Source organism: Sturnira hondurensis, unplaced genomic scaffold (assembly GCF_014824575.4).
Source record: "Sturnira hondurensis isolate 20B ecotype Veracruz unplaced genomic scaffold, ASM1482457v3 Scaffold0007865, whole genome shotgun sequence".
Classification (NCBI taxonomy): Eukaryota; Metazoa; Chordata; class Mammalia; order Chiroptera; family Phyllostomidae; genus Sturnira; species Sturnira hondurensis.
The window spans coordinates 5,714,120-5,732,743 of NW_028080496.1; the positions used below are offsets into that span (position 1 = coordinate 5,714,120).

The 18,624-nt window shown below is 48.6% G+C and overlaps 1 non-coding gene across 1 annotated transcript; it reads left to right on the forward strand.

The window, feature by feature from the left end:
• Positions 1-10,609: 10,609 nt before the first annotated feature.
• On the forward strand, positions 10,610-10,741 carry LOC118992147 (small nucleolar RNA SNORA51). Its single transcript, XR_005067586.1, has one exon. It is a non-coding gene; the product is annotated as a small nucleolar RNA SNORA51 (small nucleolar RNA).
• Positions 10,742-18,624: the final 7,883 nt, after the last annotated feature.

Consider the following 18,624-nt stretch of genomic DNA (forward strand, 5'->3'; position numbering starts at 1 on the left):
ATTCAAGAGGCTATTAAAAATAATTCCAAGCACTTCTGAAAAGGCCTTTTCAAACTTCTAATTTGCTCCCAGACAAAACTTAGAAAGCAGGTCTGGGAGGGTCCCCTTGACCAGGAGAGGACGAGAAGGGGGTTGATGGTGGGATTGGTGGAAATAAAAAATGGATGACATGGGAGCGCTGGGGTCTGATGGGATGGACACCACCACACACTCCAGGTGATGCCGCCATTACTAGTCCACAAACCAGACTTTGAATAACCAAAGCCTTCTGGGAGGCGATGAAATGATGAAGTGAGCCACCACTCCTGTGGGTGACAGGGACGTGGGGACAAGGCAAGGCAGTGCTAGGGAGCCCGCGACACCCCACTCACTCTGTCCTCCTGACCTCAGCACCCCTTTCTGAGCAGGGACTGTGTCAAGGGGCTCCCTCTCCTGCCCTGATCTCTCCCTCAGCCAGCTCTGGAAGTCAGGGAGCAGGACCCTGTCCTGTGTGAACCACTTAATGAAAAAGAGACCTGAGGCTATTTGCAAAACCTTAAAAGAGTGTACATTTTAAATGGAGGCCTAAGAACCACGGCCTTTAAAAGCTCAGAGGTTTAGGGCAACATGCTGTCCCCTGGCACCCTCATGGGGTCCTTCTCAGCAGCAGCTAGGTGGGTCTTACAGCCTCAGGCTGCATTAGTGACGCAGGGAAGTCCCCCACACTCTGCTTAGGGCCCTGCTGTGCACCTGGCCTGGGACCCCCACCCACGTGGTCATCCCTGAAGCAAAAGGCTTTCAGGAGAGATGCCAGGTGCTTCTTGTGCTTCTTCTTAGATCCTTATTTTTCATCCTTCAGCCCCTAAGGAGATTATGGGGAAAGTATGTCCTTTTCAAATCGGAGGCAATGAGGCCATTAAAGTATCACTATCTCTATTTGATAGGTAAGGGAACAAAAGGGCTAGACGTGAAGGGCCCTTCAGAGTATCATCCGGCATGGACTCAGGAACACCTGGGCACACACACGCAGAAACACGGAAGCACAGTCCCCTACACCCCTGCGCAGCCCCCTTCGCAACATCAGCAGCAGCACGCACATGTGGAGGAGACCCTGGAGGGGTGGAGGAGCTGTTGGTTGGCAGAAATGGCGATGAATCAAAGAATAAAAATGCATTCCTTCTCCCCAGAAACTCAAAGCGAAATGTAGAGATATGTTATACTAAAAGCAAAAATCACACACAAAAAAAAAGACTATGCCAAATGCCAAGCCAGAGTTCCAGATGCTGAGGCTAAGACGTCCTGGGCACAGATGTAGGAAGGCGTTTCTAACCTGTGGTCGCTATCTCAGGAAAAGGGGAAATTGTAATCATGGCGGTTGTAGGAGCTGGGGTCACAATTGTCCTGTGGCAGCTAGTTTATTGAAGGCTCTGCGCCACAAGGGACAGGCAGGAGGAATGGGGCAATACTGCCCCCTAGAGGTCAACTTGGAATTGACACTGAATAATGGAGACGAAGCCATGAAGCTGCGGCATTGAGGGGTGGTGAGTAGGCGCCCTGTGGGAAAAGATTTGAGCTCATCCCATATTTGGGGTTTAGATATGGGCAGATCTTTGGCTAGGCTGGGGATCCCCCAAGGTGAGTCCTGAGGGGAAAATCAGCCCACCTGCACAAGATATCTGGCTGAGAGCCAGGAAGCTGGAGTGGCCAGACCAGGCACCACCATCACTGTCCCCACCTGCACCCTCGGTGATGGACAGTCTCGGGAGAAGAGGGCTGGGCTCCAAGGAAAACACTGGCAGGTCTTTCTCCACCTGCCAGAAGGAAGGAAGGGTGGGGCCCAGAGGTCCGTGGGCAAAGCCCACAGTCCCCAAAACCCCGGGGACTCCATGAGCTGAAGCCGTACTCATCACAGCTGTTCCCGCCGTGTCTGTTCACTTGTCCTGAAGCAAGGAAAGGGCTGTTCCCGCTCCCCGCCCCCCCACCAACATGTGAGAAAACCTGGTCAGAAAGACTTCCGTTTCCCAGAGCCACGAATGTCATTAGAGGCAAAGCCGCAGCCCATGCCTGTGGCTCCACATCTTCCCAGGGTGGAGCAAGGTGTGTCGGGAAAGCACTTGGGGGTACATATTAACAGAGAAAATACATTACACGATGAGAATCCTAATCAGAAATAAAAGGGCAGCTGGAAAACGCCTGAGGTTTGAATCACCTCAGCAAATCACCCTCCCGCCGTGAACTCAGGGCATCCTTAAAGCCAAACATTGGAAGGCGCTCCTGATGCAGAACAGACACCAGCCTGCCAGCCTGCCGTCCTGTGCCCACATTTACTTCTGCTACGTGCCGCCGCTGCTGTGTCGAGAGGGAGATGGCCCTGGGAGTAGCTGAATTCTTGTCCCAGAGAACGGGAGGGGAATAGGCTTCCTGGACTGCCAGATACAAAATGACGATACGATACTAAGAAAAAGTTGGGAGGTCAGCTCAGATATACAAACTTTCTAAGCACAGAAGGAAGAGCCAAATGTCCACTTATAAATATTTCATTTATTCACCTAAGTGCTAAATGTCCTGCGTATTCTTCAGCGGCATAACTCGAATTTTTGCATCATGTATTTTTAATATCAGTCTGAAACTGGAGCACAGTACCTTCATGGCCCGAAGTCCACCTGCCAATCACAGCTTCCATTGCAGCCACTTCCTCCCGGGGGGATGGGGGGGTGGCAGCATCTTTCTTAGGTGCCCACTTTCTCACCAAAAGAAAAGCAAAGATATATGTGCAAAAAATATAAAACATAGGAGAGATTCATGGAATTAGCCAATCCATTTTTTCCTGGGTTTCATTTTTTAAAGTTTTATAGATTCAGGAGTTTTGAAGAAAATTATGCATCAGCATCACATATTGTTAGAGATGTCACTGCAGAATATCCCAGCAATTGTTAGGAAAGCTTATTTCACCAGCATTGTTTCTTAAAAACTGCTTTTTTTAACATCATCTAATTATTTGAAAATAATAAAAAAGAATTTCACAGACCTCCAGGTACTGTGAAAAAGATTTTTTTCCTCAAGTATTGCATTTCTGGTGGAAACACAGACCTGCCTGCCTACTTTCTAGGCTGGGGAATTCTGTGGGGTCTAACGTGTTGCTGACTAAACCCGAGAAGCAAAGGTCCAGTTAGAACACCGAGGAAGACAGCACAGCAACAATAAGGAACACATTTCTCCAGAGAATCATGCCCTGTGGGGGGAAAAAGTCAACCCAAAAGGCTACATAATCTGTGACACCATTTATATACCATTTTTGAAATGACAAAATTATAGAAATACAGCACACACTCATAGGGATCATCCTCATGGTTGATGGGGGGGGGGTTTCAGGAGCAGATGGGGAAGGAAGGTGCAGGTGTGGCTTTAAAAACGGCGACAGGAGGGACACCTGTGGGGATGGAAATGTCTGTGTCTCCACGGCATCAAGGTCGGTCTCTTGGCTGTGATGCTGTACCAGAGTTTCGTGAGATGTTGCCCATGGGGAATACGGGTCATGAGTCCATGTCACCTCCCTCTCAAACCGTGTGTGCAACTATAACCATCTCAAATAAAAACTTTAAGAAACAGTTACAGAGAACTTGTAGGTTAACGTTTACAATGGCTGAACAAGTCGAGGTAATGAGCAGTCTTTAGACATTTATATTTAAACCACTTTGTGGTTCAAATTTAAGAAAATAAAAAACACATCCTCAAGTATTTTTAATATTCTTGCTATAAAAGAATTCCTTCGGTGGATGGGGGAAATTGCAGACACAGGTTCATGGGCCAAGCCCTGTGGTTTATTAAACATTATCTCACTTACCCTCAGACTGACTTTCCGAGAATCAGATTATTATCAACGCCTCATGCAGAAAAGTTCTGCTCAGAGAGGTGAAGCAATGTCCCTGGAGGCTCTCCACTAGAAACTAGCAGGTTTGGGGTTTGAATGCAGGTTTGTGTGAATTTATCAACTTTCCATCATGATCTGCCGGACATTTAAGAACTGATGATGAGTCCCAGGAAGAGAAAGCATCTCAGCTGCAAGCCACTGACTGGCAAGAACAAGGAAAGGAAAACATAAATAAAATCAAAGACCGCTGTCAAGTAAAAAGCAACTTAGGTAATTTTTAAATATGCATAACAATTAAATGCAATAGGTGATACTGGATTGGCTCCTGTATGGCAAAAAAAAAAGTTTTCCTGATGATACGAAAGGCACTTGTGGAACAATTAATGCAATTTCATTAAAGTCTATTGGTTAAATAGCATTGTACTGATGTTTCCTGCTTTTGTATAATTGTACAGTGGGTAGGAGAGAGAATGCCCTTGTTTTTAGGAAACACTGAATGAAGTATTCAGAGATAAACTGATTTCATATCTGCAACTTTTCTGAAAAGTATTAGGAAAAAAATATTGTGTACCTATATTATGACGGGACAAAATTGAGGGACCATGCGTGAAAGGCCTATGGCAACTCTCTGCACAACTTTTACAACTTTTCTCTAACTCTGAAATTATTTTGAAACATTTTCCATTTTAAAAAGTATACTAGGAAACGTCCAGAACAGCTATTTAGGCAAAAAATGCCAATGATGAACATGTTCTTGCAAACTGGAATTAAGAATGACTTTCCCCACTGAACAGGCTGGAACTCCTGAAGAGCAAACACCGAGACAAGCTCCTCAGGTACAACCGATGTGGCACCTGACTGGAGAGGACCCACACAGAGCCATTTCTGGAATCCTCCCTCACAGCTCAGAAGTGGGATTCGGACAGAGTGAGTGGTTTCTCCAGAGAGGCGCAGTAAGGCGCCTCTGCGCCCCCGCAGGTGAAAGGGCCACCCCCACAGTGAATCTGGAGCACCCAGCACCCAGCAGGGAGCTGGGCTTCTGATCAAGCAAGAGATCAAGGGCCAGCAGAAGCCCATTCTGGAAACACTTACACAGACAGCATGGAACACCCATGCTGAAGAGAGAGTGATCCTAAGTGTGGATACCTAGTAACTGCACGTCTGGGCTTGCGTAACATTCTCACCACTGTTATGGACCGCTCTGCCTGTGCTTAGGAATTGTAACTCTCTACCCCCTGTGGCTAAGGATGAACAGAGTGTCCTCTGGAATGTGAGCAGCAGGAGACAAAGCTTGTCTCTGGTAGCAAACACTGCCTCAGTTTCCTCCCTGCCCCCAAAGCATGGTCTGATGGGTAGGACCCCTCAGAGGAGGGGCAACCTAGGCCAGACACAATCACTTGGGAGACCTTCATGGAAGGACTCGGGGACTGCAACAAAGAGGGAGCAATGGGCTCTCGCCCCCCACCCCCAGCTTTGACATAGCCCGAGTCCCCAAGTTCTCTGGGAGAAGCGCTTCCTGGCTCCAATCCCCTTAAGCCTAAATACCTGATGGGGAGAAGTGCAGCTCCTTGCCTTGCTAGAGCGTGTCCTGGGAAAAAATCTGGCATCACAAAGACTTCCTGATAAACCTGTGAAATCTGCTCTGCTAAGAGTGCTTTCATTCTTATGTTAAGGGTTCAAGTAGAAAACCCTAAAACTCTGTCCCTGACAGATGCTGACTCAGATTAAGCCCTCAGATTTCTTTGATCCTTGCCACCCTATATTCCTGTGTATTACAACCCAATAAAAGCCCTTGGAAGAAAGGGCTCAATGACTTTTTTCCCTGAGAAACTGGCCACTGCTCAAGGCCTTTTTCCTCTGGGAAAATGACCACCTCTCCTCCCCAAGCAGATCACACCACATCTGGTCATGTTTACTCTCATCCATGGCACATGAGGGACTTGTGAGGAAAGTCTCCCCCTCACACCACATCCCTGGAACACCCACAACTCAGGCCACCCCAGCTCCCCCAGCCTGGGCTGCTGCGATGGCATCTTGCGCAAAAGCAAATGCAGCCCGCAGGCCACCCTGGGCTCCCCGCAGCCAGCATTAGAGAGCATGAGGGTCGGAGGGCCAAGCAGGTAGCTGTGTCATAGGAGCCATTTCTCCGTTCTCCAGCTCCTTAGTCCGTGCCCAGTATGAGAACATTTCCTTGACCCCCTCTCTCTTTTTACGTATTGATTTTAGAGAGAGGAAGGAAAAAGAGACAGGCCGACATCAACCTGCTGTTCCGCCCACCCATGCACCCTTTGGTTGATATCTGCAGGGATCAAACCTCCCAAGGCTCCAACCAACTCAAGGCTTTCTCTCTCTCTTCGCTGCATATCAGTAGCTCCTGCTGCACAGTGCTGACTTTTCTGAACGTGCAAAAAACTACTCCATATCCACACACATCCACACAGGACGAGGCCAATTCTGCCCATAATTTGTAAACTTGTTACCATAGAGACAGGCTCTGGGGCCTACAAACATGGATCAACAGTGCCACCTGGTGGGGTGTTGGTCATGTACTGCATCCTCAACCCGCACAACATTGCTTGAGAGGGGACACTTTTTTTTCCTTTTTCTTTTTTTTAGCTACCTGGTGTTACTCCATATTTCTAGGGTTCTGGCCACCCATAGCTACTTCAGCCAAGTTTTATGTGATTCTCTCTGCCCACATGCAGAAATAAAGTTCCATCTCATTTTCTGGATGCACTGCACGATGACCCCATCCCCATGATGACACAACTCAGGAACCACAGTAGGTATCACACACAATGATGAAAAGAAGCTAACGCTTGACCTGCAGGAGCATGAGACACGTGGAGGACTGCAAATAAGTAAGGTCAGGTCTTCCTTTATCATTTTGTTCGCTTGGTCAGACAGCATGACTTCTGCTCCACAAAAACACTTATTCAAGAAGCAGTCTTTCCTTGTTGTCTATAAATGAAGTTGCCCATTCCATCAGGAAGCAGGGTGTTGACATCGGCAAATTTGGGGTCTCCTGCTCTCACTTCATCGAAGTGTGAGGGTACTCATGTGGCACTGAGTCTGGGGGCGGGTGGGGGGTGTGGTGCTCAGGGTCCTCATTCCCATCTGCCTGCTCACCCCAGACCACGACCCCAGGGCAGGCCATGCTGCAGCGGCTGGCGGGGGTGGGGGGTGGGGGCGTGTCTCATGGCCAAAGCCACCCCCTGTCATCCTTCTATTGCCCTTAGTGAATAATTCCACATACTAATCTGTCAACCAGAATCGGTCACAGCTATGGGCATGACCCGTGTGAGGGTCACAGTACATACAGATGGAAACAGACCCCTCGTCTTAAGCTCATGGGCTCCAGGGCAGATGGACTTGTCCACACAGCCCAGGAACGCTACAGGCGCTAGCTGGAGGAGGGACACAGCTCCACCGTCCCTGAACCTAAGTGCTCGGGACAGATGGGTTTGGGAACTCTGAGTCTGTCCAATTTTAGGAAGGCGACCGATCTACAGATGATGTATTTCAGACTCTGTTGTCTATCATATCCACATTTCTGCAGCCCAGCTCAGGACGAATAAGCTGAAATAGATGAAGACGATAAAAAACTCATGCCACTTCAAATGAGAGCACCAAAAAGAGATTTTTTTTTTCATTTTTCATAGTTTTGGTTTGAGCCGAGACCTGGAAGTGAGAGCTGACCAAGCGGCCACCAGATGGCAGATGGAGGGAGGCCAAGCACAAGGACCCAGCCAGGCGAGGGGCTCGTATGTTCGGGGAGCCTCAACCCATTCAGCGGGCTGGAAACACTAAATCAGACTCTTCAGTCTTCTCAACATCCCCGCCTCTGCCTCAAAATCCCCCCTTTGCAGGAAGCCTCCCAAAGGCCCAGCCTTCCCTGTACTTACTGCACTGACATTCCAAAAAGTCCTGTGTTTTTTCAAAGATAAAATAGGAGATCTGAAATTCCTTAAGTGCAGACGTTATCTTCGCTCTTTGGTACAATCTGCTAACCCCTATTCAAAGTTTTCTGTCACAGCCATCCACTCCCCTACAGCTACAACCACAGTGCAAGTAGCAATAAAACAGCAACCTATTCTTAAAGAATTGTGGGGCAAGGGGTGCGGTTGAAAGGGTGGCATTAGCCTTGGATGTGGAAAGGAATGGAATCCCTCAGTGGTCACGCGAGCTGTGTTTTCTTTCCTCATCCTCCACTCAGGAACAAAGACTGGTCTCCTACCTTTGCCAGGAGACAGAATCTTTTCCTGTACATGAATTCTCAGATCAGTGAAACTTCCAATGCAGCAGTGTAAATATCCAGGCAATAAACAAGGGGAGGCAGATGGAGTGGTCTTCACAGTTATTTCTGCTTGTCTGTCAAAATATTTAGCTGGTATATACATCTTTTAAAACACATTAATTGGGCATTGCAAGCAAACCTTTCCATGACCATGCAACAGCTCCCAACTGCCGAAGATGGCTTCTATTGTAGCATTTCTTCAGCACTTACCAAGGAAAGCTGGACCCAACACCAGGTGTGTAAGACCCAGCAGCACCTTGCCTGGACTAAGGGACAGGCCCACCCTCTGCCCAGGCTGACGGGTCTTCCCCTGCCCTCCCAGCCCACCCAGATCAGCAGGCCCAGCCTCCCCTTGTTGTAAAAGACACTGAGGCCATTCTGAGAGCCGGAAGGACAACGGGCAGAGTGTGGTATTTCTGGAACATGTCTATTCTCTGGGGCTACATACATCAGCCTGAACTGCTCTGAACTATATTTCCTGCAAGCGGCGGGACAGCAAAACTATATCCCTGGTTTGGAGTTGTACACCATGGGATTTTTTCTCAGTTTTTGAAGACACTCGCAGCATAAAACCAAATATATTTTTAATGCACTGGAAACATGCAGTGGATTTTAATGAAAGTGATTGGCCCTAGGAAAGGAAAGCGGGATAATATGGAGGAAGTAGGTCAGTCTGTGTCACTCCCTCCCTGCCTCCCCAACTGGGAAGCAGTCTGCGATGGCACGTTCAGAGGCACAGGGCCATGGCCCACCGCTGCCACCTGGAGCTGACAGCAAAGCTTCTGAGAAAGGAGGCCCAAGCTATGTGTATTCCCCTCAGTTCTGCAAAACCACCTGCAGACCTACCTCGCACTTAGCCTTGTGTTAAGCACGCAGATGAAACAATGAGTTTCGTTCTGGCTGGGCCATCAAGAAAGATTCAGTCCAAAGCAAGATACTTAAGCAGCCTAGGCTGACATGCAGGTCAGCTGCGCAGGACGCCTCGCAATCAGGCCTGAGGCTTAAGAACATACAGGGCTGTGACCGCCAGAGGGCGCACCTGCACATCCCTGAACTCAAAAGCTGAAGTGCCCCGCCCACTGCCTATCAGGGTCAGGGCCCTGGGACACACAGCCTCTGCAATTACCTGCAGAAAACCGCTCTTCAGACAGGACAGTCTGGGAGTCAGCGCCTACCATCTGGCCCAGCAGAGACTCAGATGAAGATAAGAAGGGGGTGAGGGAGGGAGGGAGGGAAGTGATGTGCCCTGAGCAAGTATCAGGCTTTGCTAAATGCTTTCACATCACTCACTGCATGTTTTACTTAGGAAGAAGTCTGAAAATAGGACAGGAGCTGAAGTACGAAGGAATACATTTCATCCTGGCACGGACTGTCCAAATGGGAGCCCTCCCTGAAGTTCCCACTGCAGGGAAGGGATGGGTCTTAGTGCCAAGCCCCACACCCAGGCTCTCTTCTGCATATGGAGTCTCCGCCTAGTGGAGACCCCTGACCCCTGGATCCTGCAAGAAAAGCCCCCAACCCCAGAGTGGGCTATACAATGGAGACCTGGATCCCCAGATCATAAGGCCTGTTCGGGTCCTGCCCTTGTCTTGCACCCTCAGGCCTCGCTGCTCACAGTGCTGAAGGGTCTTCTCAGCCTCAGCCTCTAGTGACCAGCCTTTGCCTCTCTCACTCACTCAACTCCTGTCCCACTGGGCCTCCAACTCCCTGCCTCGGTCCTGGAATCTGATGCACATTTTTCTCTTCCTGGCTCTGACCGGCTTCCTCTTGGCCACAACTCACGCCCCAGTACTACATCCACAGGTGACACAGGTAACACTTCTCCCAGTTCCCAGAAGTCCCTGGTGCCTTCCTATTTCTCCAGGACTAGTCTTTCAAGGCCATCCCAGCCAGCTGGGCCTCACTGGTGAGAGCTCCAGGCAGAGCGCGCCACTTGTCACTTGTTTTTCCAGTAGTGGCCACCAGAGGGCACCCACTCATCTCCTATCCTGTTCCCTTCCATCTTCCCTGGGCAATGCCTTCGGCTAACTCTTGCACCCACAGGCTATCCATCCCCTACACTGGGGACCCACTCAGCCTGCCCTCCCGACCAATGACCTAGGTCTCCCCTAGCCTTTGTCTTCCATCATATGATTGTCCCCTGTGTCCCATTCCCTCGGGACCTTACATGGGCTTTGTGATCTGGGTATGTGACTTCTGCTCTGTGAACTCCAGGCTTCTTAAATGCAAATTTGGGGTGCAGACACCCACAACATTGGCTGCCAGGATGATTCTATGAGATAACAAATAGAAAAGTCTTCTTTTCCTTTCCTGAGTGGCAGGAAGCTCCAGGATGAGATGAGGCCTGGGGCAAGTTTCTCACCCCACCCCCTACCCCAAATAACTGCCCCGCCCCAGTCCAGAGGGCACCGCAGATCACAGAAAACTTAAACTGAGGCTCCCCTTGTAAAAACTGGGTTTGAGGCCTCCCGGCGTTTACCACAGGCTGTGTTCTTACACCGCCTATACAGAAAAAGGAGGCAGAGTAAACCCACCCCATATACACCTCGGCCCGGGCCCTCTGCCTGGTCTGTGTTGTGAATGGGGGGACATGGGGAAAAAAATACTGGGTTTGAGGAGAATCGCTTCCTGCTGCCTGGGCACCATGGCTCCAAGCTGAGGCAACAGCCCCAGGGGACGAGCTCTGGCCACAAGAACAGGCAGCACTGCTGAGTCTCTGCATGGAGCCGTTGCGTGGCACTTGGAGGCACGGAGCTAACCCTGCTCCAGCTTGGAGCCACCTCTCAGGCCTTTGCTCGGGGAAAAGGTGGTGAATGGGACTCTTTGCTGCGGGGCCCATGGAGGTATCTGAAGGGACCTGGCCAAGAAACCCCACTGTGGACAGTAGTGAGAGAAGGGGAAGAAGAGAGAGGCGGGAGAGCACAGAGGAGAGAGAGAGGAGGGATACAGAGATAGAGGAGAGAGTAAAGAGAAAGGAAAGGGAAAGGAGATAGACAGACATAAAATGTCTGGTTGCAGAGCCTTCTGGTCATTTGCAACTTTGGATACACAGGTTTGCCAGGTGCTGACTCTGCTGGTTGCCCACTTGACATGTGTTTCTCGCCCCCCCCCCCCTTCTCTCCTCTGCTCTTCAGAACACGCACCTGACCCCCTTCACTTGGCCGTGTGCTTCCAGGGGGCTCATCACAGTCCCAGTCCAAGGGGTGAGCCCTGGCAGGTCCAAGTCAGTCACGGGCAGGCGGCGTCTTTCTGGCCAATGAGACACGAGGAGAAGTCTGCTGGGCGAGGCGACTCCTGGGAAAGCTTTCCCTGCCGTTAAGAAGAGACCTTAGGAGGAGATGGCCCCTCCCTGACCTGGGGCCTTGCTGTAGCACCTCCTCCAGCCACCTTGTAACCATGTAGGAATTGCAGCCTAGAAATGGGTCAGACACACGGACAAGTACAGAGCCCAGAGGCTCACAGAGAAGGAGAGTGGGAGCCTGCTGCCCCTATGCTGGCCCGGCCCGTGGCCTCCCGTTAGGCTGGCTGACTCGAAGTTGGCCACGCGCCCCTGTGTGTTTATGTGCTTGGCCAAGTCTCTGTGGGCCTCATCTCTGACAACGTAGAAAAACGGTCTGCTTCCCCCAAGCCACCCTGAAAGGAACCCTTTCGTGCTTGATTAATATGTCACCCACCCTCACTAGGGCTCGCAGAAAAAGATCTTAATGCTTTCCTTAGAGGGGCAGCTAATAGAAAAGTAGCCCTTGCATTCTGTATTGTTTTATATAAGTTAAAAATTATTTTGTAATTACGTAGGCCTCCCTCAACTTGAACTAGGCTTAAACACAAAGAGAATGCATTGTTAAGGAGAGAGGTCTGGCTTGGAACACCCAGAGCTTGGAGTGTGGTTTGGTCTGGAGAATACACAGGAATACAGGGTCCAGATGACATCAGGCTACCCGCTCTGTGCTGTGCCGTGCAGTGTCCCCAAAGGTCCGTGTCTGTCTCGAACCTCAGAATGTGACGTTACTTAGAAACAGAGTTTTTGTAGATGTCAAAGCAAAAGAAGGTCACACTGGCCTTAATCGAATTGGTGGCCTTGTAAAAGGTGCGGACAGACAGACATGGAGCAGATGGTGTGGAGACACACAGGAAAGAACACCACGTGACGAGAGAGGTAGAAATACTGAAGCTTATCAGTAAGCCGAGAAACGCTGAGGACTGCCGATAGCCACCAGAAGCTGGGAGAGAGGCGAGGTCCCCTAGAGCCTTCAGAGGAGGGGTGGCCCAGCCGACAGTTTGCTTTCAGACTTCTAAGTCCAGCACTGTGAGAAAATACATTTCTGTTGTGCGAAGCCACCCAGTGTGTGGCACTTTGTCACGGGAAGCCCTTGGAAACAAGTACACCTTCTACTCCTTTTGATTATATCAGCTTCTCTCTTCCCTCTGGCTACAAACCAAGCCCTGCACACCTTCACCCACAGAGCTGCCAACAGCTTGCAGATCTGAGACTTGTCAATCAAGCTTCAAAAAGGAGAGGCAGCACTTTCTGCCTCCCCAGTGGACTCTCTGGAAAAGACCTCTAATTGGCCCAGTTCAGCTTGGGAGATAGATGTGAACCAATCAATTGTGGCCACAGGGCCAGTGACATGGCAGCAGGAGGGCAGTTCCCATGGTAGCACGTGGATGAGAAAAGGGTGACAAAAAAGGAATTAGCAGAGTAACAGCAGGTATCCTTAAGTCATTATTCCGTAAGTACTGGCTTTCCCTGGACCATGTTAACCCGTCCTTTTGTATTTTCATGCATATTTAACAATAAACAATGGAGTAAGAAAGGAGAAGGAAAAGTGAATCTTAAAAAGCCAGAAATCCAGGCTGACCGGGGGAAGACTTTGGTGACGTGCAAAGCTGGAGCGACGATGGACACCCATGTTACCAGAACCACTAACGGCACAACTGTAAGGAAATAATTCGATTGTCCTCACCTCACGCTGTCTGCTGCCTGGAATCACGAGGTGATGGCATTCGGCCCAGTGCAAAGGGCATGTCAGGTAGCGTTAAAGAAAACCGCTGGCTTCAGTCTTCGTCTCTGCTGACATTTCTCTTCCTCTGGGTTGCAGTGGGGAAACCAAGGCAGCTTACCAGGGTTTCAGCAGCGAATGATCTTTGTCCGATTTCCTGGCAAAGACAAAAGCACAGGACAAAAACTTAGTTAGGAAAATACAGTTAGGAAAACGCCCAAATACAGTTAGGAAAACGCCCAAAATACACCTACACTTGTTCTATAAATAATAAGCTAAATAGGAATAGAAATGGCTGAGCAAGTCTTGAGAGGCTAATTAATATTTCTGCAAGGCGAGCCCCCGGGGACATGCTGAGCAGCAGAAAATTTGCAGTGACTTCTGGGCCATCCGCGTGGGCCACTGATAACGTCCCCATGCACAACTTTCAGGATTTCAACTACAGACCCGTTATCATCAGTGTTCGTGTCTGGCCAACCACGCTGCCTATAAATAACGGGTGTAGCGCATCGATGGCTGGAGGAGGAGGGGTTTGAGATGGGCTGAGAACTCCCTACAGTCATCTCCAAAAGCCAAATTATTCCCTAGGTATGTCCCTGCATCATCAGTGTGTTTTTCACGTTTCCTGTATTTTTCTACAATTAAAAATTGTCAGACCCCCCTAAGAGCACTGTTCAGTTTCTACCCCAGGTGGGGTACTGAGGAGGCTAAGATCCTATATCACGCCTTGAAATGACACACACCGGGGTTCAGCTCTGTGTTCCCACTGACCTGAGCATGAACTTGGAGGAGGTAGACAGATGCTCGATCTCTACAAATGTTTCTTAAACCAAAACATACATTTTATTCTTCCACTGACTACATTTTACGGAGTACCAGGTCCCCTCAGGCCTTCGCTGGGCATTTCTGAACACATTTCCAGGGGTCAGGCTGTTTTATCAGACCCGGAACGGATTCCCCAGCCGACCCTGGAGCTGGTAACCTGCAACGGCCCGTGAATATTTGGGAGTGTGCACTTTCTCTGCTCTGCACGAATGTTCCAGACAGCACTGCACAAGCAGGCAGAACCCCTGGTTTCAGAAATGAGGAGCAAAGTAACCCCCGGTCATTGCACTCATCGAGTTTGTTCCCCACAATGGCACTTGCTTCCCGTAGCTCACACGGACAGCTAACGAAGACCCTGGCTGGTTATTTGGATCCAGCCAGCCAGCTCTGCAACAGAATCTGGAACGTCCTCACCAGGCTCTTCGCCTCACATCAGGAACTAGCAGGAAGTTACCCCACGGAGTGTTTGGCGTGGAAGGGCCTTCCCCATCATTTAACCTTCCCCCCTGCTTTTAAAAATGGAGAAAGTGAGACTCAGAAAGGGTTAAGGGGCTTGTTTAATAGAAAAGGGGAGGAAACCGGGACTTTTGGGACCAAGTCCAGACACATTTCCCTATTTCATGTGGCTGCCTCACAAAAATCCAAGTGCCTCGTGAGTTTCTAAGCTGTCTCCGCTCAGGAACCCAGCCAGTTTTCTCTGTACGGCTTCAGTTTTAATATACACGCTGCCAAAGTGATCATGTACAAAAATGTACATGGCTCACGGCGGTGATTAAACCCTGGACTCATCCGTGTATCCCACCGCACCAGCACACAGCGCATCCTTCTGCAGCCGGCCCGTCTCCTCTGCAGACCATAAATTCCTGGACAATAGGGACCACCTCGGTCCCAGGTCCCAGCACAGCTCCTGACCTGAGTCTGAGCCTGGGTAGACGGTACAAGTGACATTCACTTCATATCTTAGTCTCAGAAGAAGGAAGGCATCTGAGAAAACTTCCGGCATGCCTGAGGGCCCCAGGAAATTGTCAGAAGCATAGCAGAATTTTGCAGATGCCTTGTGGGGGGGGTTTAATTTGTTTTGTTTTACTGCTTTATAATAAAATTAAAGCCTCATATATCTGTCAGGAAGCAGGTAGGTGAATCAAATATTTTAGCATTTCCCAAACATTATGCATAAGATCTGCTTTATTTTCACAATGAACTCACCTGTGTATTTGATCCTTTATGTGTAGAGAACCTGGGTGGCTCAGCCAAAGACACACCCACCTGATAAGCAAAAGCAATGTTTTGAGAGAAAGAGAGGAAGAGGGGGAAAGGGGGCAGGATGGGAGAGAGACAGACAGACAGACAGACATTCAATTTGTTCCACTTATCTATGCATTCATTGGTTGCTTCTTGTATGTGCCCTGACCGGGGATACGGACCTGCAACCTTGGTGTACTGGGATGATGCTCTAACCAACTGAGCTACCCAGTCAGGGCCAAAATCAATTTCAAAATAAACCAAATCCTTCACTTGTGTTTCTCAAAAACTATTCAGTGGAACTGACTATGGTCCAGAGCAGCCCATATTAAAAGGGCCTCATCTTTCCTACCCATCTCCTTCACACTCTGCAGTTGCTTCAGTGTTTTCTACACATTCTTGGCACATTTCTGGATCAGAATGATGGAGTGACATGGAAGATTTATCTCCTCTCCAACCTTAAACCCCCAAAATAATCCTACATTGATACAAAAGGTTGAAGGCTCCATACTGAAGAGAGTAGGAGGTGGGTCACAAGGAGACGAGATTGCAGCCAAGTTCTGCAAGGCAGTGACCCCACGGAGACACAGAATAACTACTGAGCGAGCAGAAGTCCCAACCAAGAGTAATGCAGCCAGCATTACACTCTGCAAGGATCTCAGCCTGTCTGGCAGCCGCATACAGAGGCTTGGGATTCAGAAACGCTTGGGGAAAGTGAAATATGAGGCTGAGATGGAAAATGAGAGGAGACGGACATATGGAACAAGAGGACTCGCAGCCACTATCCCCTGAGCACCCCGCCTCACACACACATGTGGAAACACAGACACCTGGAAGTAATCCATACTCCCTCCAGGCAGACACCCAGACAACTTCTTCTGAAAGCAACTCAATGTTCCAGGGAAAAGAACTCTGAGTTCTGATACCTGGGGCCCAGGGTAATGGGCGGCAGCCCACCGGATCTCGCCCAGGCAGAGCCTTCCGTCTGGGAAGCCCTTCACCACCACCAGCTGTGAAATGCACAAGGGTGGAATGCCAAGAAGGGAAATCCAGCAATATGGACCCAAATCTCATCTAATCTCTGGTTAGAGAACGTTTGTTCTCAAACCAGCAAGTCCACTTCCACGAATCCATGCAAATGATACACTGGCAATAATATGAAAAAGACACATGCACAAGGCTATTCACCGCAGCTACATTTTTTATAACAAAAGACAGGACCTAAATGTCGTCAGTAGGAATGAGTTGAATAAACACTGATATGTCCAAAGAAAGGAGAGTTCTGCAACTATGAGGACACGAGGAAGCCGTGTATAAACTGCTGTTTTACCTCCATGACACAATGTCTGCATCGATCCATGGATTGTATAGAAGTGTGTTAATAAGATGCATAAAGACTTCTGATTGTTTTTCTGTTGTTGATCGCTAGTCTGATTCCATTATCAGAAAACACACACTATCTGATGTTTCTCTTTTCTTTCTTGCTTCTTTTCTTCTTTTTCTGTTGAAGGATTTTTTTGCTTTTTGTTCTTTTCCCCCCTAAGATATAATCCATCTTGGTGAATGTTTCCAGGGCACTTAAAAAGAATGTGCAGGTTAACAGTTGCGAGCACACAAAACAGAGTTAATAAAGCTACAGTAACAATCATGTCCTGCAGGTCCTTTTCCACCGGGACAACTGTACACCTACTTTGGCCCACCCCTGTATATGCTGTTGGGTGAAGTGTCTTTGAGGTTTTTTTATTTTACTTTTAACATTTTAATTTATTCTTTATTTTTGTACATTACTTTTTAGTCCGTTTATACCCCCTTGCCCCCAGCACTGTTGTCCACCTGTATTTTCCCAGAAAATCTGCCGTATCATTGAGGTTCTCAAAATACTGCTGAACTGCAACATATTTTGTGTATATGTGTCCATGGTGTTTTCCTGTTTATAAAATAAAAACTATCTGAAACAGTGTATGTGTTGTAGTATCACTTTCTAAAATTTTACAATGTATATGAATGTGACCTTACTCTATGGATCTACCTGTGAATTGCTTTTCCAGTGCAGCACCATGTTTTCCAAATGTATCCATATTGACACACAAAGAGAGCTCATTGCTTTTAACTGTCCTGAGTGAGCCTTCGTGTGAATAAGGTTAACAGGAGTCAGCCATTCTCTCCCCCTTCCCTGTAGTCTTCTCACCTTTTCCCAGCCCCACCCCTAACTTAAACTCCACAGGCCTCCTAGGGGCTCCTCTCCTCCAGAATCTCACCCTGCGATTTTCCTATTTCAGGTCTTTCTCTACCCCTTTTGGATTTTGCTCACCCAGCAAAGCCCAGCCCAAATGCTGCCTCCTAAGTCACCCTTTCCTCCCCAGCTCTGCCACAGCATTACATGTGACTCTCTAGCATTCTGAGTTTTATTTGGCCCTGTGTGTCTTTTCCGCACCATCAGTCATGATTCATGCTATTTTTAAGGATAAGGGCTACGATTTACTCACCTCTGTGCCCCATCTTCCTCTGGATCTCCTGAACTCCCAGTATGGTGCCCGGAACTAGCTCAGCATTTGATAAAAATCTTCAAATCAGGACATCAATGCGCAAAGCCTGGGGCCTCTGAACAATTCCTAGATAACATTCCCACCCAGTTATGCATGGACTCATTGGGCATGGAACAAAATTCCACAGAGCACAGTAGTTTCCAAGGGAAGCTTTTCTGGAGCCAGGCCCAGGAATCCTGTAGTCCGTCCTGGCTATACCTCCCTGCTATAAACCAGGAGAGATCAGAGCGACGATGGGACAGATTTTCAGGGGTGGCAAGTGAGAACTACAGAGCCCCTGCCCCTCCAACTGGGTAGTTACCAGAGATCACCCTCCAAAGTCATGAGATCACAAAAAATAATCAGAATTAATTTATTACTTAGGATAAGCAACGTAGGGACTTTCTTTGACACTACATTTAGCCGTAACTGCAGATGCTGGTATTTTTAGGGTTCATTGGGCCTAAGGCTCTGGGCTAAGTGTTCTACACATTTTTTGTCTTAATTTCACCTATTCAAGAACCTGATGAAGTAGGAAACACATTAGCAGTAGTGTTAGTATTATTGATATGACGATCCTCATTTCACCAATGGAGAAACTGAGGCTCAGAGAGGCAAAACAGACTGCTTGCTGTCACACGGCAAACGGCAGAGCCAGGGTACAAACCCAGATTTTTCTGAAAATGCCATTTCCCTTCTTTCTTTTCCTCCATCCTTCCTTATTTTTAACCATTATTTTTAATTATTCAAAGAAAACCTGAACAGGTTTTTAAAAAAAATCCAGACAACGTTGAATATGAATCTCCCCTATCCTTCCTTTTCCCCATCCTAACCTGTGCATAGAAATATATAGTTTTATTTCACCTTTTAAAGCCTCTGGCTTGA